General features: G+C 33.2%; 1 protein-coding gene across 5 annotated transcripts in view; it reads left to right on the top strand.

Moving 5' to 3' along the window:
- Positions 1–27426, top strand: part of MGAT4C (MGAT4 family member C) — a 326567-nt gene that overhangs the window by 74316 nt on the left and 224825 nt on the right. For all 5 annotated transcript variants that reach the window (XM_066549702.1, XM_066549703.1, XM_066549706.1 and 2 more), the window contains exon 2: positions 9326–9419. The gene's annotated coding sequence lies outside the window, so the exon portion shown is untranslated. The remainder of the gene's footprint in view (positions 1–9325; positions 9420–27426) is intronic.

Genomic DNA, 27426 nt, shown 5'->3' on the forward strand with positions numbered 1-27426 from the left:
GAAATATCCATAAAAGGTGTCACCAACCGTTACTGTCAGTAACTTTGGGTTTATGAAACTTCACAGCTTTGAAATTATTCTAAACATGTCAAAAGGAAGTTTCCATTATTAGGACTTATGTCAGAAAGAAGTTGCATATAGATAACAAGAATTTGATGAAAAATTAATTTTTTTTTCTTGTTTCCCCTATCTTTTCAAACATAAATCTCTTTATATTTTGTTTTTATATGTATATTCTTTTACATATAAAAGTTTAAGATGAATATATAAAATTACACTTTGATAAAACTTGTAATTGTTTTGTATTTTATTGCTTAACTACCCCTACATAGGTTAATGTGTTGAAGAGCCTATTTTTTTATTTTATTATTTTTTCTGCCTTACTTATTCTTGGAGTAGTTTACAATGTGAAATGTTTCCAGCAACATGAAAACCTGAAACATGCACGGGAGCTAGGTCTTGATTTTGAAAAAAAAAACCTGTAAAAATAATGTTATTACCTTATATATCTATGGGGATTTAACAGACAAGAATTTATCCTTGTCTAGTATATATAATTTGTAGTAAAACTAGGAAGACTTGTGATATCATTGAGAGCATGAAATTGAATGTTCTTCCAAAGACTTTCAGATTTGTTCATATTTCTAATAAACAGAAAATTTTGCTTCTCATATAATTTATGACATGAAGACACGAGTAAACAAATGTGCCATGTAATGAAAACTTTGTTAGTATCGAAATAATTACTGCAGCTTATCTAAGAATTAAGATACAAACCCTCTGTCTTTTAACAACTTGATATTCTTTTTTGTTTTCCCAGAAATGTCACCAAACCTGGTTTTGTTTTAGTGTCATTGTTTTTCGTCATGTCCCATTTTCTCTAATTTCACATCTCACAGCCTGTGTAGCACAGTGAATGTCTTTCCTTTTTAGTGATTATTTTGTTAAATAGTCTGTGATCTATAATTGATGTTTACAAAAATAATTGCTTTAGGTTTTGTTTATTTGTTTCATTACACTGCAATATAGATTTCTAGGATAATGGAAATTTTTCAGCATGCTATTTCAGCAATGTATTTTCATTATATGCCAATGTTTATGCATAAAGCATCCTGTTTACTTGTTGTTGGATGACAAGCAGCTTGTCAAGTATGCATGACTGACTTTCTTCTAAGAATATTTAAAATTCTTTGTATGAACATCTTTTTATGACTAGATCTCCTCAACTAACTCAGTGAAGGGAAAAGAAAATTTATTGTTTTGATGGCCTAAGTACTTCTTTATGGAATTTTGTTTTCCTTTTTTTTTTTCTTTTTTCCTGGTCTTTAAGTATGTAGGTCATTTTTATATATTAATAGTGTATTGCTAATATTAAGCCTTTATTTAACTCTTGGAAAAGAGGATTTAGACCTTGGAGAGATAATGAATCAGAGATCAATAAACCTGAAGCATCTAACTCAAGGTGTTTCCCAGGACCTAATATTAGTCAAATTATTTTGATGCAAAAAAGTGTTGTATTAGTGCAACACTTGAATGTAATGTATTCAAACATGTGTCAGGTTATTGTAGTTATTTCTCTGTTGTTTTCTTTGCCTTGATCTGTGCTGCATTAGGGATAGGACCATGAAATGTCTAAAACCACCATCACTAACTGTAGATCTTTATGAAAAGATATCTGACACTCTGAACATGCAATTGTAACAAAGCTTACTGCAGATTTACTAAGCTCAGCTCCTCAGCAATTGTAGGGCACAAAGGAAGCCTGATTTAGCTGACTAAACTAACTCTGTGAGATGCTTTGTTTATACTCCTCTGCTGGCACCTTTAAGTACCTTTTTTGGTCTGGTCATATAGCTCTCTTTGTGTTAAATGTACTGGCATCAAAGCAAAAATTAAAGTATTGAAGTTGATTATGAGTATAACCGTAATATTTTAATAATGATCACTGTATCAAATGCAAATAATTTAAAACCAGGAAACTCACACTATGTTGCCAGGCATCAGGATTGTCTTTCTTCAGCAAGCCCTTGGCAAGGAAGGGATCTTGGCTTTGTTTTTCTGTTGCAGTGAAGAGTCAGAATGTAAAAACCTTTTTGAATCTTATGCCCAGTTCTAAGACCCTTACAGAGTTATCAGAGTTTTAGAATGTAAGATCTCATCTTTTGCTGGTGAGGATCTGCTTACAAAACAGGTTATGTTGTATAGTAGATGTTGGAACACTAATGCACTGAAGGATTCTTATTTATTATCAAATTAATTCCTTTACTGTTGTGGGCAATTTTTTCCTAAATATGCTAAACCCTATTTTACTATTTCTTTAATAAATTTAGTATTCCTTTTCACTAAAAGACTTTCACATGTCCTTCCAAGGTAAATTTTTAAAATTTCAAAACACTTCATGTATACCAAAAGAAAATATTTTCTATGAGCATAATTTTTGTTTCCTATCTTGATTTGCATCTTTATATGATATTTTAACACAAGGTATTTATCTATACCTATCTCTAGCTAATCAACAGTGTGGATCCAGATAAATGTTTCACTTTTGCTGACTGGCACTTAGTGTGGTGAAAGATATGTAAACATTTCTAATGCAAAATAGACAACAAATTAACAAAGAGGTGACCTTTTTCTTTCATTATACAATTGTCATTCAGTAGTGCATTTAATGAGCATCCAGAATTCCTGAGAGCCCCTACTAGAAATGTATTGTCATCTCTGATGAACATGCAGGTGGCTAAAGTAGAATTTTTGATAAATGTGTACCTTTATCAGCCTTGCTCTCTGGGACCCATTAGGAAAGCTTTAACATTGTGAATCATCTAGGCACCCTCAGATGTAGAAATACAATGAAATAAAAATGGCACTGAGCTCCAAACTTAAATTAGGGCCATACTTTTGCATATAAAAGAAATAAGATATAAAGGTCATTTAGGCACTCTAACGTGTTATAACTACAGCACTTTTATTTGAGGGTTTCAGAGACCTCTTATTTTTATGAACCATGTTGACATTTTCATACACTTGGCATGATCCATGTGAAGAATAGACAGGTTGGTGTTTTGATGCACAAATATCTATCCACCAGTTTTTTTGGGCTACAGTGTGATAGGAAGAGCATAGTCTGTAAAGAATTCAAAGGAAGATTTTTGCCAGTTTTTGTTTGCATCAAAACTGAATGCATTCTCTCAGGATCAGAGAGAACATCATGTAGGAGGGGGCTGATGCTCAAAATCTTATGACAGTTGCAGCAAAAAAAGTGACATAACTTTCACAATGGGGAAGATATGGGTTGATTAGAAATATTTAGCAGAAGTTAAATATCTTGTATAAAAACTTTTCATGAAACAAAAGAATATCTCCAAGATAAGTGAAGGATAGAAGATAAAGCTGACCTGTAACAGAGCTGGGAAAGCAAGAGTCTAAAAAGTAAGATGGTAGGGGTCAGTGGACAGGCAGCAAATGAATAAAGTGCTCATGCAGTCTCTCACCCTAACAAAAGAGTTTTGAGGTAGAATAAGAAAGAAACTGAAAGGAGAATGATAAAAGACAAGTGATACACATCTTTCCTTAGAGGCCTGACATTAATGAGTCTGTAATAGGCTTATTAGACTAAGTTATCTTTGCTGAAATATGTAAAGTTAAGCAGTTATGCTAATAAGAAAAGGAGTAGCAGGACAGATTAAAAAGAGAAGAGTGAAAAGTAAAATATGGAATTCTGCATTGCTTGTCAGTTTACATGCAGTTTGGCTATTAAAAAGGTATAATTTAGGATTATAGGACCTTGATATGTTTCAGCTGTGTAGTTTGAAAACTAAATTATCTCCTACAAGATGATGTATTTCTTCCACAAACATTACCCCCAAAAATACTGGTTATAAATGAGCACACACATTCACATTAACTCATGTGAAATATTTCTAATTTTTTGTACTGAATATAAAAGGTTAAGATGCTGTTTTCTTTTTAAAACAGGTTGTCTGTTGATTACCTGTTAATGTACTTGAGAAACTTGTATGCAGGACATACGAGTTTTGTTTTGGCTCTTGAGAAAAGCATGATAGCATAAATCAAATCACGTCACTGATCTATATTGTGGAATACATTTTACTAAATAATAAAGTACTCTTTAAAGGGCAGTGCAGATGGTTGGAGGAAAAGTGTTTTGGGTTTTCCAAAATATTTTTCAGTTTGATTAGTTTTACGAAACGTATGGTTCTGTCTTTATTCCTACATAGTTGCTATTTGCAAAACAACATACCAGCTTCATTAACTGAAGTTTAAACTAAAGTGTAGCAGTTTAGGATGTGGTTTAATTTGGTTTGGTTTCATCTTTGAAGAGTTTCACCCAAAATGATTTGCAGAGTACTTAAATTCAGAATAACATTTAGACAGGCCACTCTTCCTGGACCACCGGATGCCTTGCCAGAAATTGAGGAGCCTCCCTGTAGAGAATGGAATCCTGGCCATGGTGTGCAATAACTGCCTCCTAGCATAACTCTCAGGATTACAAGGGCCACAGTTTGGGTGCACTGACCATGTTATAGGACTTCTAGGTCTGTTCCATGAAATCACAGAACAGCAGGGAATGGCACTGATCTCTGGGCATCTTCTAGTCCAGCCCCACTGCTCATATCAGAGTCAGTAAGAACAGGTTCTTCAGGGCTTCAGATAACAGGCTTCCAATATCTCCAAGGACAGACACACCACAGGCTAAGCTCTCTCAGTAACCTGGTCCAGTGCCTGACCATTCTTACAGTTAAGTCACTTCTCATACTTAAATGGAATTCAGTTTGTGTCTAATGCTTCTTGTCCTGCTGCTGGGCACCACTGAGGAGAGTATGACTCTCTGTTCCATACTCTCCCATCATGTGTTCATATTGGAGCACCTGCTTTTGCAACTTGGGCTGGCACCAATATATGCAGAAGGAAAAATGATAACAATTTTAGTGGTTCTTGATGAAGAGCTATACACTTTAACCTGGAAAATCTGTTGGTTTGGGCAAAAATCTAGAAGAAAGAGCAACTGGAAAAGCCTAAGATATTTTTCATCATGCGAAGTTTGAGAGAGACATTCTTCCTTTCATTTGAACCAAAATCAAATACCTGAAAAGAAAGAACTTAATACCTGCATGTGGCTCATAATCCTTACTGGTACTTTATGCCCCCTGCTCAGACCAATCCCATTTATTTATTTTCCCACCTTTGATGCATAATTCTGCCTGTAACTTTATTAAAATAGTTAACTGTATAATTTAAGCACAGCTGAAAATTGTACAAGCATTTCAATAAAATGATTTGTTTCGGGAAACTCTTATTGAAAAAATGCACTCATGCACAGAATGGAAAATATGGAATGAGATTTAAATGGAATAAGCATAAGAGACAACTGAGTTGTTTTTCTAACTGTTATTTAGTTCTGGGTTTTCCTTTTCTGATCAGTAGGATTGCAATCTCTACCATTTTTTCCCTAATACATTCATTCATTAATTTTGGCTTGTTGCTTAAGACCACGATAAGATTTATAGCTGTATTTGCAAATCAGCTATGCTAATTCACATCTTAGCCACATTTTGCATTTGAATGCTGATCAGCATGTTGTTATATTTTTATTTTACTGCTCTCCTTAAGACTTAATTTTATTGGATATCCAAAAACTATTGTGAACTCCTAGCATTTAGGAGATATTTATTTGGCACTGAAAGCATGTGTGTTTATAGAATGGAATTTATAATAGAATACATTTATTTACATATTTAAATGAATATTTATCAGGGTTTTTTTTTCAAACTTGGAATATGCTCACTGGAATAACTTTGGGTCAGTATTAATAACTGTACCATATGTCTCTAAATTTCTGAACCAGGTGGCTGGCAATCATGTCTCCAGATGAGCAGCGGTTCAGTGACAGCAACAAAAAACCCTCTTGTTCTGTGCAGACATTGCCATGAACAATCCCTGTTTTCTACTTAAGTTTTTGTTATTTCTGAGTGCTATTTTAGTATCAAAAATTCTGTTCTTTGATGATAATTCAGTATTGGATAACTAGAACTTCTTTCATATGTGATTGAAGGACAAATGTTGCTAAACAAACACCTATATTAGCATTAGCTTCTTTGCAGTGTTGGTTAAGTTACTAGTATGGTACATCTCTTGCAAGAGTACCTGGCCTAGTAGGTGCTATATTATATATTTTCTAAATGTATAGGTTTCTCCATAGTCAGAATAAACCTATTTCTATAAACCCTATTTCCTACCTATTTTGTAGAAAGAAAGATTTTTAATGTTAATTTATCCGTCTGTACTTCATATATATGATTTCTTTCATTCCAACTTATATTTTCTTTCCTTACAGTCATAGAAATTATTACAGCTAGTAGATAGAGTTGGTCTAATATTTTCAAAGATTTTCTTCAGTGTATTTTCTGACTTTATATATACTAATACTTCCCTCACAGTATTCCACTGCAAAGAAAGTGGTAAGGCAGTTTTCAGTGTTTTTTAGTTTGTGTGCCTTTTTTATTTTTGGAAATCTAGTAAGTATTGTGTATAATGTGAATTTTTAATGCATATGTTTTCTTAAGTGTCTTAACAAAAAAAGCTTAAATCCTTTCACTGGAAGTTCCATGCTAAAACCAGCACACTGCTATAAATTAAAGCATGTGGAGTTGTTTATATCCCTCAAAACTTGAGAAGTTCAAGTGACACAGAGACACTTTACCTAAGTTGGCCTGTTGCTATTTTTTGTATAGACATACATACAGAGAGAGATGTTTTGAAGAATATGGAGAGTTCTGGTTTTAATGCAGCTTCATCCAGAAAAAGATCATAGTTTTGTTTTGCTCACAAATCTTGAACTTGAACATAATATCTTGTTTCAGAGGGGAAATTTTTCCTTTGTAGATAAACTTGTATTAGGACTGGTACAAGTATAGGCTGTTTCTTTGAGAGACTCCCATACTGTTTTTGTTTTGAATTTGTCTTCACTTTGACCATGTCCCTTTTCTTTCCTGTACTTTAACCAAAAAAAAGACAAAACTCCAACACCATGATTGCCTTAGTACTACGTAGCGTTTGTCATATTACCTGGTGATCCTTCTCTGTGCTGTATACTTTGATAAGAAATGTGTAGCAGCTTATATTATTTGATACTGTCACATGAGCCCATGTCTGTTATTTCCAAGGATATTTTCTACACAAAATGTTATGTTCAGAACTAATGGGTGAGTGAATGCTGGACAAATTTGACCTGTTCTATTTTTGTGGAGACAAAAATAGTAAGGTACTATTCAAAAAAATTTCAGCTGAGCAGGTCAAGAGGAACACCTTATGTAACTTTTGTCACAGCAGAAGTAAAAGTCTGAAGTTCTTTGTCTCTTCCACAAGTTCAGGAAGCTGTAGGACAGAGAAAGTGTCAGGGATTTTATGCATGTTTAAACATGAAACAAACAATTGAATTATGCACACATTCCACTAGTGTGTTGCAGTAATAAATGCTTGGTTTTGATACACATCATCTTCACAATCAGTTATTTTGCCTTGTTTTCTGGTAACAGTTCCTATATTAGGTAAGTGACTTTATATTCCCCACAATCTGAGAGAGTATAAGAAGGGGCTAAGCGCAGGCATACTCAAACAATAATGGTTCCTGTTAATTTATCAGGTATTCAGGAGTGTTTACTACATCTCTTCTCTGAAACAGAATATCAAATATGCAAGCTGAACAAAGGACATAACAGAAGAACTGAAAGCTAACAAATCATCCATGTTGTTTTATTACAGATATATAGTGGAACTGCTGAAAGTGCTTCTGTCTATTGTGCGCATTGTATCAATTGTTAGCTCCAACAGGGAATAAGAGCTTTAAGTTCTCCACCAAAATTCTCCCTCTTACTTTCTAAGAGAATTTGTGAGAAACCCAAATTCAAAGTACCTCAGAAACTGTGAATTGATGAATTATCTCTAACTTGTCTTTTACAAGCTTTGAGACATTTTTCCTACAAGTTTCTCTTGTTATGCATAACAAAAATTTTAACTAGACTTTAAATACCAACCTAGAGCACTCTGTCACAGAGAATAGGATAGATTGATTATAGTACTAAAACCTTCTGTCAATTTTGTTATATCACTTATCTATATTTTAGTGTCTGTTTATTTTAGATTTTTTTCATTGCTGGATGGTGAATTTTCATCTCATAAAAAGACATATCTAAGTGCAATATAAAGGGATATTTCCTCTAAAAATTATATTTACAGAAATTATTTTGTTATACGTTTAGAAGTACACTTTTATAGCTAAATCAATGTTATTCAGTTAAGAGTTCCCAAAAGGAAAAATAGAACTAGATGTGTCCAATCACTGGAGGTAGTAGGCTGAACTATAATATTTTAGCTAAATATTTTTGCTGAATTTTCTGATAGGAAATAAAAGCATTTCTCCCTGAATTGCATGCCATCTTATGGAATGAAGTTTCTGTGCATTACACCCCCAACTTTCAATACAGTTTCCAAACCCTGTAATTTAGAAAACATTTATAAAAGAGAAGATGGTGATGCTCCATGGCTTCTGTATGGCATTATTTATGGTATGCTTGCATGATATATTTAACTTAAGCAATCTTGTTTCAGTAGACATACAACTACTGATATATGAGAAGCGCTTAAGAGCAGCTTAATTCATAACTTTCTGTGACAACTTTTTGACTCCAGAATCCAAGTCCTTCTCTACAATACAGCAGAAGTATTTTTTGTCCACAAAACCCATCTCAAATGTAATTTCTAATTCTAAAAGCAAACTAAAATTTGGCAATTTGCCAAGAAATAACCAGAAGGTTTTTGAAGGTCCCTTCTAACCCAAACTATTCATAAGTCAGAATCCTAATTCTGTCATTCTAAATGGACTGTGTACAACTGCTTTTCCACTACACTACTGAAATACTTCATCACACAGATGAGAAACTGTTGTTCTTCTCTATTCTAGCTTGAAAAAAGGCTCATTCAAATTTTGCCTTGCACTTTTGCATATGGAAATGTCTATGAGACTATGTGTATGAATTCTCCCCGAACAGTCACTACATGTAAGGAATGCAAATTCTGTGGTTCTGTCCTTAGAATATCCATTTATCTCTGGAAAGTTTTTCCCCTCAAGAATTACACAGTCAGTGTGTGGACCAACCCATAAAAAGTAAGGAATGTCACCCTAAGAAAGGTGATTAGCTATTTTGTACGCAATAGGATGATTTTATAAAGTAAACCACTGTGTAAAAAAGAAAAACAAAGAAAAGATATTCCGAAATATTTACATGGATTTCTTTTTTCTCTACAGATTATTTTAAGTGAAGCAGCCATAGATTGGATTTCATTGTGTGACCTTACACCTTAGTGTCAAGCTCTTCAGATAGCTACTATATTTGGCAAAGGTAAGTGAAATATTTAATGCTAAATATTTATTATTAAAGTGAATCACTATAAGAAAACAGAAGCCCCAGTATTTAGTAGGCATTGTTATTAATATTAGGCATTAACATGAATGACATCCGTACTGTAAGGGGCTCTTTGCAGTCTCTTTCAAAATTTATTGCTTTTTTAAAATTTCTCATGGTAGTTTTTAAGTTATAAGTTTAAAATAAAACACCTACATGAAGGAAATAAGGAAGTGAAATTGCAAACATATTGTCTTCTATTTAACTTGGTATCATTAAAACAAAAATTCAGGTTTTCAAATCAAGGTGTGACATGAGGGCAAGTGAAAAAAGGGTATAAAAACTGTCATGTACATATTAGACAAATGTAATTAACTGTTGATGTTTTTGTTTGTTTGGGGATTTTAGTGTTTTTCTTTTTTCTTCTTCTAAAGCAGAAAAAAAAACAACTGGCCAAGTGTAACTGAAATAATCAAGTGGAATGGAAAGAGTTAATTAAGCACACAGGAAACAAAGCTGACTTGTCAAGTCTTGGTCATTTACATGATGCTGAATGTCTTTTGTGAAATAAGATTCAGTAAAAGCAGTGTCATCAAGAATACCTATTCTGCTATTTTACTAGACAGAGTAGAGAAAGCATATCTATTTAATCAGTTCTTTACATTAAACATAATATGTAAAATGCTCACTTAAAACATTAATTTAAATCAAGGGGAATTAAATGAATGCTATATAAATCAGCATTTCTTTTATCTCTAAGAGAGACATTTTTCATCCCTTACATATTTGTGGGTCAGATATTGCCTGAAGGAGAAAGGAGGTTATGAATAATTTACGAATCACCATTTTTGCTTCTGATGAGAGCAGTAAGACGTGCTTTCAGGGCTAGTTACATGCAACATATTCCAGGGAATATTGCTTATTAAAAGAAGGCTTTTCTCTTGTATTTGGGAAGGACATGGATCTTTTCGAGAGTGTGCAGAAGAGGGTCACAAAAATAATGCAGGTCAGGGAACACCTGACCTGTGAAGACAGGCTAAGAGAGTTGCAGTTGTTCAGTCTGTAGAAGAAAAGACTTAAGGGGCACCTTATCACAGTCTTTTAATATATATATAGAGGAACAGTTCTAAGAAAGATGGAGAGAGGTTTTTAACCAGCTCTTGCACAGAAAGGACAAGAGGCAATGACTTTCATTGAAAGAGTGTAGGTTTACATTGGACATACTGAAAAAAATTTTTATATTGAGGGTTGTGGGACATTGAAGCAGATTGCCCAGAGGAGTTGTAGATGCCCCATCCCTGGAAATATTCAGGGTCAAGAAGGAGGAGCTTCAAGCAATGTGACCTAGTGAAAGATATCTCTGCTCATGGCAGGTAGGTTTACTAGAAGGTCTCGTAAGGTCCCTTCCAACAAAAAGCACTCTATATTTCTCTTGTGTGTCTGGAAAGAGAGTTTATACTTGGAATTTTAGGGAATATAATCAAACAAGTTTTTTGTCTGAATCTCATAAGCAGAGTAAAAATCATCATAATGACATACTAAAGCCTAGAATAATAAAAGGACTAATTGTACATTAATATTATTGTCGATAAATTCTGGGGAAAAGTCTCTAAAGAAAAATATTATTCCTACTGTATCAAAATATTAGGAAATTCTAATGGAAGATCTATACAATGATGCTTGTTTTTCCATCCAGACTACTGTAAATTAATTATTCCACTTACCTTCATATCTTTTTTGAAGTACATGTTAAAAACTCCTGTCAGAACTGAGCCCAGAAGCTAATAAGACTTTTAAATCATTATATTTATGGTCCAGAAAAATAAAACAAGCTAATAAGTGGAAAATAATTTGCTAGATTAAGAAAAGGTAAGGATCACTTAGGAACCAAGCATACATTAGGGATTAATGGGTATCATCAGTGATTCCACCTCTAGTGCCTGTGGCCACCAATACAGGTAATTTTTTAATGAGGTGATGGCAACAAGTTTTTACTCTGTATTACTTCTCAAAAAAAAGCTTCATTTTTATTATTAGTAGCACATTCTTCAGATAATATTGTTAGAAAATACATTCTTAATATTGATAAAATTTTTTCTTCAATACTTGAATTAAATATCACTATTAGCAATATGCTGACACGCAGTTTATGTAGTTCATTGAATTTCACTGGAATTTGACTTACTATTTTTTATTAATTAAAAAAGTTATAATTTAATAGAGAAAACTATTTTCGTTAAATAATTGTCAGTATAAGAATATTTTAGCAATATCTGTTTGGTACTTATTTGTCAAGAATGTGAGATAAACTTATTCAGATGATGAATTTTGCAGTTCAGTCCTTGTACCTGACAAAACTAATTGCAATTTATGCTTCCTCTGGTCACAAGAAGAAACATGACAAGTCTATATTCTCTATACCTTCAAACCAAACAGTGTTCCTAATGTCTAACTACCGTGGTCTGCTTTATCTGTCTCATGGTATTGCATTGCACTGCATTTTGCAGAAAATAAAATGTTTCTAATGCAACCATAAATTAATCTTTTTTTGTTGAGCTCAGAAGTCAAATCCTTAACAAAGAGGATTTGACATATGCAGTCACTTCTTGGTTTCTATTTTGATGAGCTTATATATAGTTGCTAATAAAATCATTGAAACCTACATGCATGTAATACTGTATACCTAAGAGAAGAAGATATAGAAAGTAAAAATGCACAAGATATTTTCCTTGATTGACTATAAACTCTCCGATGTATTTCAGGAGGTGAAAATAGTGTTTCTTGATGTATGTCAGGAGTAAATCTTTTATATCTGATTAAAATGCAGATGAGCAGCACAAAGTATTGTAATTTGTAAGGGTTGATCTCCTGATGCAATCTTCTTCCATCTGCTTCAGGTGTAGAGTTTGCAGAGAATTTGCTACAACTACTGAATGCAACTTGTGTGCAGATGGAATCCCCAACCTAAAACTCCCTATGCAAATGTAAACTCCTTTATACTATTTTGGATGATATCTGCTATTTAAAAAAACAATCTGCAACTTTATAATAAAAGAATTGATAGAGATGAGAAATTATAGAAGTGCTATGGAAAAATTGCATGAGAACACATGGAAATTCTGAGATCAGGATCTAATCTCATATTTCAAATCTTACAGTACTAGTAATGCTAATTTGTTTTTTTTTAGTTCTTCGGTTGTTTACTTAGTATTCAAGGAGACAAACAAGACAGAAGTCAATTTAATTGTCTTAAATACTTTTGTGTCTGTGTTTTGCAGATTCGATTTTTATTAACTGTTTACTAGGGCTTTTTATTAAAGAATTGCATTGCAAGAATTATTTAGGGAAGGGAAATTACCCCAAAATATCTTATCTGTTAACATGATTCTTTGGCTGTAAGATCTCAGAGTAAGTTTTAGACATTTTATCACATACAAAACAAGCAATAAATGTGAACTTTACCACACCTACACTTATAAATTAGTAGAAGGACATAAATTTCTTGGAGTAATTGTCACTAGATACAGCAGACTAGGAAGTGAAGAATTGTTTTCTTAAAATGTGTCAGAGAGAAAGGGAAATGTTACCAAAAGATAATTTTCTATTTAACAGATGTTGCATAAAGAGATGTTGCATTATTACTTTAAAAATATTTTAATTTTTTGAATTTGGTAGAAAGAATAACAAACCTGCCCTTTCAGTAAAATATTGTACACAGCTTCTGCAAAACAAATAGTCTGCTTTGAAAGCTGGCAAGGAATGCAGGATCAGCAATGATTTGACATTGAGAAATTAAGCTGAGTTATTTAGTGGCAGGAAAATGCATTCAATGAGCAGAGAAAAATATGTATAATACTTTTCTTGCAAAGAACAGTAATACTCTGCAAAATGGTTGCCTGCCTACAGGAACTTTCTTTATAACTTTTTTTAAATTGAAAAAGTAATTGAATATTCAGTTCAGTCTCAGTTGATTTTTTGATATGCTGTGTGTCATCATATGGCAAAGTAACTTTTAAAAATGCTATCTTTAAAAATGCTATTTTTAAAGTAAAAATGCTATCTTGCATAAGTAAAAATCAGCAAGATTTTTTTTTTCCTCTATGATACCTGGAGTTATATGGCCATGCTTATGTCCTGAGCAAGAACTCTCCTTGCTAGAGGACTACACCCTTGAAACCTAGAATGGCGTATCTTGGTCTGCTGGAGTGAAGAGATAAGTAACATGGAACAAGTTGACAGTAGATGAAGACAGTAACAGAAACATTCTTAAGGGTGAAAGAAATTAAAGACTAAGTGATCATAAAACGTGGGGTTTAGAGTGTATTTCTTAGCGGGTACGTGTATTTTTATTACAGATAATATAAAAAAGCTATCTCTCCAAGAGGAGAGAACAACATCTATGTGAAAGAAAAAACAACCAAAGATCTAGAAAGTAGATTGTGATAATTCAAAAATGAAGGGAATGGCATAGCTTTATTAATTTCTATGACTATGTAGAAAGAGCCTGACCTTCCTGGCCTGTAACTATTACATATGAATGAAAATTGGCAGTGATTGTACAATTAGGTTAATTGCTGATACTATGATGGAAATTGCAAAGAAAGGGTGAAATGTAATGGGTAAATTGCAACTGCATAATTTCTGATATATTAGAAAGGCTTTGACATAAATCAGGCTAAGTTTACCAAACTCTGAATATGGTAGAACAACTGCCAGCATAATTGTCTAATGGCAATTTTTTCAGCTTCCTAATCTGAGCAAGAAATATTCTCTCTGCAGTTTGCATCTTCATAACTGTCATAAATTTGGTGTCCAGTTCTGGCTTTTAATATCTTTGTCACTTTTTATTTTTAATATTCTGTGGCTCTTACTGTTGGCTTTGTGCTCTCAGATTCTATAAAAAGAATTGGAACTCTGGGGAGCTTTCTGTTTCCAAAATAATTGTGTGGAACTGTAGAAATAAGGAAGAAATGAAGAAGTTAAAGCTCCTCTTAGAAAAAAGACAACTTGTAATCGTAAGGTTCTTTTTGCCTACTGAGGAGATGAGCACTTTCCTGGTGGTGCATTGGAGGGTTTTCAAAATATACAAGAATAAAAGATTATTTTTTTCTTTCTTTAGAAAGAAAAAAAAATCTCTTAAAAAGGATTTAAATATTTTTGAAAGTTCTCTTGTTGTTTTTCTATTCTCTTTATCACAGACAGCCAATATAGATTAAATACCTCTAAAAGCAATAACAAAAGCAATAACTAATGGCTTTAAAATGCTTATTGTCCCTCTTTGATGTCATATACAACCTCCATTAATATCAAGCATAAAATCAAGCTATGCATATATATATACACACACATATATACACACATATATATACACACACACAGAGACCCCCCAAAGTTACCTGATTGCATAGTGGTGATATAGCTGAGGAAATCTCAACATATCAGTCCCTTTTCCTTACTTCCTTTTCTATTCTCAGCTGAATATTACTTCTAGCTCTGTTGCTCCATAATGTGCACATATTATCCCTTCACAAATTAATTCTGCCTAGTAAGCCTAGATCATACCATAGGGGGAAAAAGAAATAAAAATTTCCTGCATATTCAGATCTCAGAGGGGTCACTCTAATGACAGAATTGAGGAGGCAACACTATGGCAGGAGCGGGGAGGAAGAGGAATGGGAAAGATGTGAGAATTGCTTGTTTTGCAACAACCATTAGGACTAAACGTATTTAACACTGGAATGCACCACCAATTCATTTTTTGTGAGGGAGTTTGTTTGGGTTTTTTTGATTGTTTCATTGTTTGGATGGTTTTTGTTGGGTTTTTTGACGATTTTTTTCCTCAACTCTGTCAAACGAATATATTTTGTTTCAATGCTAGATTAAGCAGCCTTTGGCTTTCCTGAAATTCCAGTCGTTCTAATATACTAAGAACAGCCTACATTTTCAGAGTTTCATAACATGACTATTGTTTAATCATGATTTTTTTAGCAACAACAACAAAAATGTAATAATGTATTTCATTTTTTTTCCTAGTAATTATTACATCTATTCATGTGCTATGGAAATGTGCTACTAGTGCAAAATAGCAAATATTCACTAAGTCACTAAACATATACACTACTAGAATTTTCTGCCTCAGACAATACTGTACTACTGTTTTGTTGACTTGAATACTTACTGAAGATCTAAAAAATTTCATTTTATAATTTTATTATTTCTATCAATTGCCTTCATGATGATTTCTATTTCATCAAGATATATCAATGAAAATGGAATCTGAGAAGTGGAAGAGATATTAATTGTGAACTAATCTGGGAAGTGGAAGAGATATTAATCAATAATCAATTGTGCAAGTAAATAAAATTTCAGCTGTTACCATGCCTGTAGATGTATGTTTCCCTAAATAATAAAGACAAAGATCACCACCACACCATCATCATTATCACCCCTTGCCTACAATTATTTCAAAATTCTTGAAAGTTTGTCCCTGGGGAAGTTCTCATTAATATTTTAATTTAAATGGAAATTACTTATTCAGTAAAGTATTACTATCTCTAATTTGATCTTTAAAATGTATTTTGTTTATATTATGCTTTCTCATTTCAATTTTCCAAAGTTCTTCCTCGATTGTTCTAATTTCTGAAGTGCATTTATGCCTAGCTGTGAAAGGACAAAAATATTTTATTAAAAGAAATAGATCACTAAGATCTGCATATATTTTCAATAGTTGATAAAACGAACAACTATTCTCACTTAAGTAGTGAGTTTTAATTAATAAATGTTATAGCACTAGTTAGAACTCCAGCAGAAAAGCAGCATTAGGTTTTTCAGAGTTTTTGTACTAATATATGCATAGGACTTTGAGTCTACCTTCCTTGCTGGGAGAAATTTTCTTTTGAAATCATTGAACTTAATTTAGAAATGTTATCTTGTATTTTAAACAATAAGGCTTAGTAAAGTGACATGAAAATGGGCCTTCCAAGTGACCTGGCAAAAATTTAATTTTGATTAGAGCATGGAATAAAACTTGCAAATCAGGAAGAAATACAAAGAAACTCAACCAACCAACCAAACCAAAACACCACCAAAACAGAGTAAAAAAGTGTGAAAACTTGAGCTCCAGAACCCAGAATACCTGTACACAAAGTGTAACGACTGACTGGGTTTGGTGCATTGGGATTAACAAATTGTCTTTAAGATAAAGGTGGCAATTTTCAGATGTATTGTACTGGTTACTAACTAGTAACTGTTGAAGATCTGGCTAGTACCATCAAACTATAAAGGAGATCATACATTTAATAATGAGTGAATCGTTCTAAGATTACATGAAGGTTTTGTCTGCCAACTATTGTACCTCTCTGTTACAGTTTTAAAGAGTAGACCTCCTTTGAGTGGATTTTTTTTTAAATAAGAACAATCTCACATTTTGAAACTTTTTAATCCACATATTAGTTCTTTTTCTATTAATCTCAGTTACAAAGAAGGCTATTTTTTTATTTTTCCTTATTGGCCTATAACATATTTGAAAACTATTTTGTCTCCTCACATGCCCTAAAACATGCTTCATTGTTTTAAATTGTCTGTAAATAGGATATTTCTTCTTACATTATACAAGTATTTTATTAAAATATTGAACAGATCTAGAACCATCACAAATTCTGCTTGATGCATCATCCACCTCCAAAGGGTTCTCATAACCAATGTGGGTTATGCCTGCAAACTATACCCAACTACAGTATTCTTATACTAGTAACATGTCCAGAGAACTTGCTCCATTCCTGGAAGTTTTCAAGGCCAGGCTGGATGGGCTTTGAGCAACCTGCTCTAGTGGTTGGCACCTCTGCCCATGGCAGGGGCTCTGGAAGTAGATGAAAGTTCCAGTATTGGAACCAGACCATTCTATGGTTATATAAATATCCCTATGTTTAATTTAATTATGTTATTTTCTACCTCCTTCTTACCGATGGGTTTTCTGTGAATGAGATTTGTATTGTAGAATTAGAGCCCTGGAGCCTATGGTGCAACAGTCTTCATGTGGCTGCTTGGAGAAGCAAGGAAAATTATCTTGCTTGGCTGTTAGGCTAGTCATAAAGTCTTAAAAATAAATGTGTAAGTTCTGTTGTAAATTTAAAAAGTGTTCCATCAATTTAGAATAAGCATGGCATTTACTAGTTCTGTATTGCTAATTACCAGTGAAGTACAGAAACTTTGGGATGGGAAAACTCAAGTATTTGTTTCTTTTGATTTTTTTTTTACTGTTATTTTTACACTTCTAATTCAATCTTGTCCCACAGAAATTGAAAGGTTAACCCAGTTAATGAAGTTATTAATTGGTAATTTGGTTAAAAGTTGTTAACCAAGTTAATTACTTCTTCTGAAATAATCTGAGTCTGAATCTGATAATTCTTAGTCATAAAACATACAAAGAGCATCAAGGTTTTTCCATGATAAATAGACTGACATTGTAAATAAAAGCAAATATTTGATGAAGGGAGAAATTACTGTGTTTTCAGATATTGAGAGTGTAAAAAATTATGCATTTCTCAATTATATATGATAATTATTTTAAAATAATGCCTCTTTCTCCAAAACTTATTCTCATTTTCAATGGAAAAGTTTTTATTCCATTGTTTTAAGATGAAACAGTATTATTGTTTCTGCTTCCATGTAGTTGTGTATATTACCAAAAAGAATAATGCTGGTATTCAATATGCTGAAGAAATCTGATTTTCAAAAGGCACTATATGAGACTTGTTTAAGTGAAAGCCCATTTTCAAATAATCTTTAAGAGTGCATTATAAAGAGTTTGTCTTTCTGAGGTTGTAGGACAATATAAAAATATGGAATTACGATGACTAATCTTTTATCATTCAGAGTACTAAATAATGAACATTTTATGCTCCATTACCTTACAATTTAGAGCACTCTTTCTTTCTTCTCCCTTCTTCACATGAAAGAAGACCATTTACTAAGGCTTCAACTGCAGCCAGCCTTAACAGAGAACACAATTTAATATTTTAACAGACTAAATACAGCGCTCTAAATTGAGGAATAACTTAAAAAATTCCAAAACTTTTAAACTTGTGTAAGCTTAGAAACCAGCAAAAGCAAAATGGTTGGATTACACACTGAAAAGGAGAAGCTCATTTCAGATTCTTACACTTTCACAGATAAGGTCAACTATTATTCAATGGCTGTATATTCATATAAGATCTACAAATAAGTGCAGTCAGTGGGGAAAAAAAAGCTAACTTTATAATGTTTCTGTAATCAAGTGGTGATTATCATTTTTGTTAAAGGAATATTATTGTCTAGTAGGCACAGAGACATATTTTTCTAACTTCTTTAACGTCATAAAAGGCAGGTTTAGTGCTTTGAACAATTATGTCTTTAATATATATTTGTTCTGCAATATGAAGTAATATTACATGTTTACTCATGACTGAGGGTGGTCTGCTAAATAATATAACAATACCTCTGATAACTTCTCTTTCTATTTTATGTTAAATGTTTAAAATTAATCCAGTTTAGATTTTGTGCTCCAGGTGTGGTTGAATTAGATTTTAGTTGGGGGTAAAGTTTATGCATTTGAGAGAGACAGCTCAGTCTGTTGATTTCCCAGAGGCAATCTGGTTGGCACATTTTCTGTAATGGTGACTTGTTTGCATGCAAATGCTGCAGGTGACCTCTCCTGATCTCTGGCTGATTTTTCATTCCCTTCCATTCACATCATTTCAGACCCTCTGCTCAGCAATCCTGTCTGCCTCTCTCGCACAGCGCTGTTCTCAACTGTCTTCCTCTCCCATCATCACGAGGTTAAAATCCTCCTTACCTTAAAACATTAAACAGCTTCTAAAGACTTTATCACAATATACTGAATTGTATGAGAAGATGGAAAACAGCCATCAAAACCAGGTGAGGGTTTGCAGGTTACTGAACTTTGTTAGTGAGACTGTTGGTGAGTTCTGGAGATATTAATACAGGGGCTCCAGCTGTAAACTGAAAACATATGCCTCAAGACTTCCACTGCTTCCATGATTATTGATTTTAAACCAACATCCGTTATCAAAGAAGATTTTAAAACTTGATGCAAAAAATATAAAATTAAACTTGATCAATGCAAACAAGGATGTCTCAGCTGCACAAATTCAGGATCAATCTATAAAAACTTATCCATATGCCAATATTTTCTTATCTTTTTATTTTATATATATATTTCTTTGAAGTTTCTTTTTCCATGTTTCATTCCCTAAAGACCTTATTTATTTCCAGATGTTATCAAGTAGTGCAGAATAGTCCATTTAGAACACAAGTATTTATATAGCACTTGAAAATATCTGAAATACTCTTTCAGCACTTAAGTACAAATTTTTCAAGCTTGACAGCAGGGAATAAACAAGAAAAAATACCCAATTTGTGCTCATTAAAACTGGCTAGTGTTTGAAGAGCAGTCACAAATAATTCAGCAAAAGTCATCTAATTGAAGAAAAAAGTGATGTACAGACAAATGTATTTGTTCTTTAGCACATCATCTCACTCTACTTAAAATCAGAGGTTTGAGAAATCTAAGGACTTTGATTCAATTATCTAAAAGATAAGATTATTAATTTGAGCTTTGCCAATTAAAATTTTTTATAAAGCTGTTTAAAAAATGCTTTATCAAATTGAAAAAATACTTCTAAGCCAAAAAACCGCAGTGTAATAGGTTTAAATTCAGCCTGAAGATTCACATCACCTTCAAAAGAGAAAAAGGGAGAGCACTTTAACTTTTATATTAACAAGTACTGAAATTTCTATTCCCAAACAATGAAATACCTTTTTTTTTGCTTGATATTAAAATAAAATAAATACTTGTAAAATATTGTTGTCCTTTAGATTTTGAGTTAATCTACTATTCCTTTAAATTCTATTTGACTGCCAAAAGACAAATACCAAAAATTTTAACAGCATAAATAAAGTCTGTGAAGTTTTTAGAATTCTCTTTCCATTAAACAGTCTAAATAATAGCATCATTCACTTGATAAACCCTTCTTAAAAGCCACTCTTTTCCCACAAATGTATGTAATTTTCTCCAATTTAATTAAATATCTATGAAAAGATATTATGTATGTTTTTATATTCTCATAAGGCATGTGTTTAATAAGATATGTTATATCAAGAGGTTTATAATTGCTGTCATATTCTTTTACTCCTAACTATATGAACACCATGGGTTGCAGTTTATGGCAGGATGGGTAGTGTACAACATTTGTAAATTAATTCACTCAGAACTTCTCACATGCTTTAGTCACAATTTAGTGCATTTATTACCCTTTCAATTATCTGTTCTGAGGCTAAGGGTTACTTTATAATAAGCTTAACACAGGCACAAACAATACCAATCTATTTTTAAAAATGTAAATTTTTTATACAAAATCGTTTTATAGTCTCTGTAAATGTTAGTACATGAAAGAAGGGAGAAATATTGTAAAAGTATAGAGCGTCAACATCACATATAATTGCCAGATTGGATGAAAGCCATTCAACCCACACTGACAACATACTTAGATATAAGAATGTATTATTATAGTACTAAATAATCTTTAGAAAATTACCATATGTGTCAAGGATTTGCTCTATACTTAAAGCTACAATGTGAAATCTTTACTTGATACATTCATATTCTATCTTTATTTCAGAGTATCTTGAAGTATAAATGCAATATCAACACAAGCACAAAAATATTTGTGCAGGCTTAGTAAAAAGGAATAGTAGAGTTATCATTGACTTCAGAATTATTTTTAAAATAAAATTAAAATTGAAATACCAACTTCTATCCACGTGACAGTAAAAGAATGTAACTAAGACATATGTTCGTAATGGAACCATGGCAAATTTTCATTCATATATACATGATTAATTAGATATTTTCTCAAAGATGTAATATTTTATATTCTTTTATACCTGCCCATATTACAAAGATAACATGTGCTTTTAAATTGGGATAAAATCTAGTTATCTAACTCATATAAATGGAATAATTAGAGCAACAAAAATATGATTCAAGATATATTTTTTTATGTGCATCAAACCCCATTCTAGATTCATTGGAAGGCTTCTTCTACAGTAGAGTTTACAAATTAAATGTTTAATGAAGAACTGCAAATGATACCAGAATTAGTCACAAAGTACTGATATTGTTCCTACTCACTTATCAAATGGCAGTAATTGTATGATATGGGTGTAGATACAACTCCACCCATAGTGACACCACTGTGACTTATCTTTTCCAACTTAATGAGCCCTGGAAAGAGAAAATGTAATCGGTGGCATAATTTCTTAAAATAGAGGTAGTCTGCCATCCAATTGTTTTTCCATCTTAAATCCCTTAAATTCAGTCATGGTCAAGGTCTCTTGGCTTTCAGGAATGGTTACTGAAGGACAATAAAAGCCCCCAGGCCTTTCCCTCTGGAATCTGGAAACTGTGCATGTATTTGGAATCTTTCCCCACTTAGAGAGTTTGTCAGACCATAAAGTCTAGAATTATTTGCAAGATGAGGCACAACTTAAATGCACAAATATTTGGACTAGTTGATATACATGGGGAATTTTATAATTTCTTAACTTCATATACAGCATTAGAGCATGGTAAGCCATGAACACATTTGAAAACAGAAAACAGAAAGTACAAGTATGCCACTAGATATTTGGTTTTAATTTTATTTAATTTTTATTCTCCAAAGGCAACAAAACTGAAAAAGAATTTAAGTTAAGGTATCATGGACTTGGCACAGTAGATGGACTGTCTCAAAAAGGTTAAGCATGGCACAAGTTAGGAACAATGCTTTAGTCCTATTACTGCTCTTTTTTCATCCAAATAATTTCTCTCTCACACATAGCTAATACAATTACTGACAATACATAATTTTTTAAGTGAAATCTCTGGTAGAAACCTATGAGTGTCTCTAAGCACTGCAGAAGGGCAGGAACTCCTTAATCTCATCTTCTGTCAAGAGAGAATTGTGCAATTTCTCATGAACTAGAAATTTTACCTTTTTTTTCTTTCTTTTTCTCCTTTCATTTAACATGCCATTGAGACTGAAAATGACTAAACAATCCAAAACACCCATTAGTGTGGTTTTTTTGTTTGTCCTTTCATGTAACAGGGAAGGAATCTCCACACAAAAACAACCCTATAAAATGCTTCTGATTGTAAAACAAAATACTTTGAAAAATTAATGTATAAATAGTTCACTAGAAGAAATTAATAACTAGAAGATAAAGGGAAAAACATGATAGAAAAATAAGATGCATCTGGTTATATACAGACGTGTAATTAATAAAAGCTTTTTATTAGTGAAAAGCCTTTTGTCAATGAAATAAATGAAAAATTTATTATCCATTAATCAAAAAAAGTATAATTTCTTTTTAAGCTACGAGTGTGTTTAGTGAAATGTCAAAAACCCCCAAAAGACCAAAAAAAGCATCTGCTATTTGCAAGAAATTGTCTCCTGTATGGGTTTTAGCTAGGACAAAATTTGTGGCTTTGGAAGTAAATTAATCTGCATCTGAAGAATTGTCCAGATATGCATTGTTTTCTGTGCTAATTGCACTGCAATCTGCAAGCTCTGGATCTCCCTAAGAAAAATGTTAGGTAGATCAAGTAATGAAGAAAGAAAAGCAAAATGAGTACACTTTCAGAGACTGGTTTTCAGGGAAATCCAGATGACACTCAAAATTATCCTAAGAGACACTTCTACATATCCTTTCAGCCTCGTACTTGCATTTTGACATCATACATTTAGGAAGCATTGAAGTGAAGAACTGAGGGATATCTAAGATCTTTCTTATTATAGATTCTCAGTGTATTTAATAGTAATTTTCTGTGTATTTTATTCTCATGCTGTCCAGTATGTTTGTCTTCACATAATTATCTAAATTCCTGAAGAAACTATAAGTCTAAATGATAGTTTGCTCTTAGAAGATCCTTGATTTCCATAACTGTATTAGTAGGAAAATTCTCAGATAGGGCTAGCATCTCCTCCCTGACATAAAAGTAACATTAAAATTGACACTGATTTCACTCAGCTGAGACAAAAAATGTAAATTAGTTCAGCCTCCACCAGACAGAATTTCTGGAAGCATGTACTATTGTAAACTTATCCTCAAGGTTATACATTGGAATGAAAAGGTAATGATTATATTTTGAGTGTAAGTTTGCAAAAATTAAATTAAATGAATACCCTCATGCATTCAAAGAAATACTTCAATAAAATGACAATGAAAAGGAATCATGGACCTTCTTGGAAAATTCATCCAGAAAGATTAGAACTATCTAAACAGATTGAACCCAGTAAAGTAAAATGCACATTTTCACCCACATTGTGTGGATATGTATTGTATGTAGACCATTATCCGTGCAAATGTAGGGTGTTTGCTTGTAGAAAATGCAAATTTAGAGATAAAAAGCATTAATATACACTAATGTCTTATGGAAAATGTACATCAAAGGTCCAGAGAATCAGATGTTAAATCACTTCCCCAGTAGAAATGGAAAGTAGAAAACATCTATGTGATTAGGAGGAGTTTCTGTTTACCTTTCAAATGACTCTTCTTGGTTTATTCTTCAAGAAAAAAAGAACAAGTCAAAATGGTGGTGAGCTGGGATCAGAGAGGGATAGTGGACTCCTATTTAAAGAAAAAATCTGTGTCTTTACTATTCTATATAATCAGGAAACACAAGTCTTCTAAGACTTATCACAAAGTCAGCATCAAGATCAGCATCTTTTTCCCCTTCCAGAGACAATGTTAATAACTGGAATCTTATTTTTGGAAACACCAGTCAGGCATCCTAGGTTTATCATAGTTTTTCAGAGTTTATAATAATGAGTGAGGATGTGCAACAATCACAGTAAAACTTTTTCTATTTTTTTCAAAGTGATAAATGTTGTGATATGGGCCCTAAAGGTAAACCATGTCTCTTATTTCTGCCAAGCAGATTGAATTTCTGTTGCAATCCCCAGCAGATCATCCTTGCCAAAATGAGTCAACCCCTCTAGGTTATTTCTGATATATGAAAACAATTGACTGGCTGCTTTTTTTTTTGAGCCCCAAACATGGAATTCCTCACAATAGCCCAAGATGAGTAGTTATCTCACAGACATAATAAAAACTTGAAAGACAGAGTGTCTAAATCAATCCCCACTGAGGGTTAAACTTTCCAGTCTGTAGTCCTTTCTCAGCTGAAGTACTTGTATTGGGAGAATACATTTGTCATTTGACCAGGTGTTAAAACAGTTGTTTGAGAAAGAAAATACTCCCAATAAATCTGCCTATAGACTGTGAAGAAAAATATTACTTCTTGGCAGAAAAAAGAGTGGTTAAAATAGTCTTGTACAGAAGCATGATGGCTGCTAAGTACTTTTCTGCATTTACTGTGGAAAGAGGGTAGAAAGGCTAGTCATTACTCCATGCACCAAAAAAGAAAAAAAAGGACAAGGATGACATAGCTTTACTTCCACACTTTTTTTTTTTAATGTGAATCTCCCTCTCTCCCTCAGCCTCCTTTTACCAATAAAATTTACTGAATTTAGAGTCAGAGCAAAAATATTTCTCCCCTTCAAATTTAAACACTTTTATTTCCACTGTTTCGATCCCCCCCACCTTGACACAGCATAGTATATATCTTTCCCAGTAGATTCTGCACACACTCATCCCCTCTTGACACAGCATGGTATATTTTTTTCACAGTAGATTCTGCAGGCACTCAGATTTTATGCTTGTGGCTATGTAGTACAGAACATGATGAGATGTCTTCTTTTTGCTTTTGTTCTATTTAAGCCATTTCTCTTAAATGCAAACTAGCATAATATATTAAGACAGATTTAAGCACAACAGTACAGCTCCCTGGTTAGAAATGGTTTAATATTATTTACAATTTTAGTGTGTTAGGAATTTAATTTTGTATGTATCAGTCTGTGTAAGAGATGTGTCAGGAAGATTGGTCTCTTAATAAAAACAAAGAGAATAAATATTGACTTTATTAATCATTTGGATAATTAAATGTGTATTAACAGATATTTCATTGAGTGAATACATTATGATACTCTCCACTTAGTGACTTTCCTTCTTCTAGTCTAGCTACACTAAATGAATAATATTTACAGAAAATAACAGCTACCTTATAATGGTTTCCATCTAGGCAGACAGAGGTCATGTATTTCACAATGGCACTTAGTTGACCCACATCTTACTATATAGCAGCATCTCAGTCACCACAAGATACCAATAGAAAGCAGTGTTAAAATAGCAATAAATATCTTACATTTGATAACTAAAAAGAGGAAGAAGATGACCCATAAATCCTAGTGTCACCAAATTTGTCAGAAGCCAGTAATACTTATTTTCCACAAAGGAGGCTAACATTAGCTTGGACTGCATAATATTTTTGGGAGTCCTGCCAGCAGGTTGAGGGAGGGGATCCATCCACTGTACTAAGCACTGGATCTGAAGAGATATCTGGAGTACTGTATCCAGTATTGAATTCCCCAGTACAAAAGAGACTGACAAAGTGAAGCAAGAAAGTCACAAAGATGATTAAGGGACTGGAGCATCTCTCCTATAAGATGAGGCTTAAGAAGCTGGAATGATTTGATCTGGAGAAGAGAAGGCTCAAGAGAGATCTTAGCCTGAAATGTCTGAATCCCAGAATCACAGAATAAGCTGATGGGACCCAGAAGGATCATTAAGTCTTGCTCCCAGCTCTGCACAACACCATCCCCAAGAGTCACACCATGTACCAGGGAGCATTGTCCAAACATTTTTTGAACTCTGTGAATAATGGGATCACTTCCCTGGGGAGCCTATTCCAACCAACCCTGGGTGAAGAATCTTTTCTAATATCCAAAATAAACCTCCCCTGACATAACTTCAGGCCATTCCTTCCAGTCTGGTCACCAGAGAAAAGAGATCAGTGTCTTCTCCTTCTCTTCCACTCTTGAGAAAGTTGCAGACTGCATTGAGGTCTCCCCTCAGTCTCCTTTTCTCCAGGCTGAACAGACCAAGTGACCTCAGACACTTCTCATGCCTCATCCCCTCTAGTCCCTTCACCATCTTTTTTTCCCTCTGTTGTATGCTCTAGAATACTTTAATATTCTTTCTCATATTGTGGTGCCCAAAACTGCCCCTAGCACTCGAGTAGAGTGGGACAATCCCCTTCCTTGCCCGGCTGGCAAAGCTGTGCCTGATGTCCCCCAGGACCTGTGTGGCCCTCCTGGATGGGATGGTTCTGTTGATTCATGTTCAGCTTTCCACTGAATATTTAAAAGAATTCAAAGAAGACAGAGTGAGAAGGCAGGAGGCAAAAGACAAAGAAAAACACTTAAGGGTCACCATGAATATCAGGAAAATATTGCTGCAAAGGTAACTGAACACTGGCAAGGGCTGACCAGAATGGAGTCTTATTCTTCTTGTCAAAAGCTGCCTGGATATGGTCCTGGGAAACTGGCTCTGGATGGCCATGCTTGAGCCAGGGGGTTTAGACTAAATGACCTCCAGAGGTGTCTTCCAACTTCAACCAGTCTGCAATATGATGATTTTTTGAGTCAGTGTTTTCAGGAATTTTCACTGTTATTTTTTTTGCTACACAATTGCATTCTTTAGAGAAAAATAATTATTCAATGTCCATATTCTCCATTATCAGTCTTTACAGATAAGAGGAAATCTCCAATGGTCATGACCAATGTCCTCTTCTAAGTACTTTTATTATGGTTTTGCTACAACTCCTGCTGCAATATAATAGAACTGACCAATTTATCTATTTTGTTCTTACTGTTCTTTATTTAATTTGGAAAAAACACCAGGTTTAGCATTTCTCTTTATTTGAAAGGTATCTTGTAAATGAAGAAAATAGTCTTAAACTGCAAACAGTCAATGACAGGCTACTGATACAATCCATTCCTGAAAAAGTGTTTACATTTTAACTTAAAATTACATTTGTTAGAATAAGCTTACAGTTTATTTTGGT

This window comes from Molothrus aeneus, chromosome 5 (genome assembly GCF_037042795.1).
Source record: "Molothrus aeneus isolate 106 chromosome 5, BPBGC_Maene_1.0, whole genome shotgun sequence".
Classification (NCBI taxonomy): Eukaryota; Metazoa; Chordata; class Aves; order Passeriformes; family Icteridae; genus Molothrus; species Molothrus aeneus.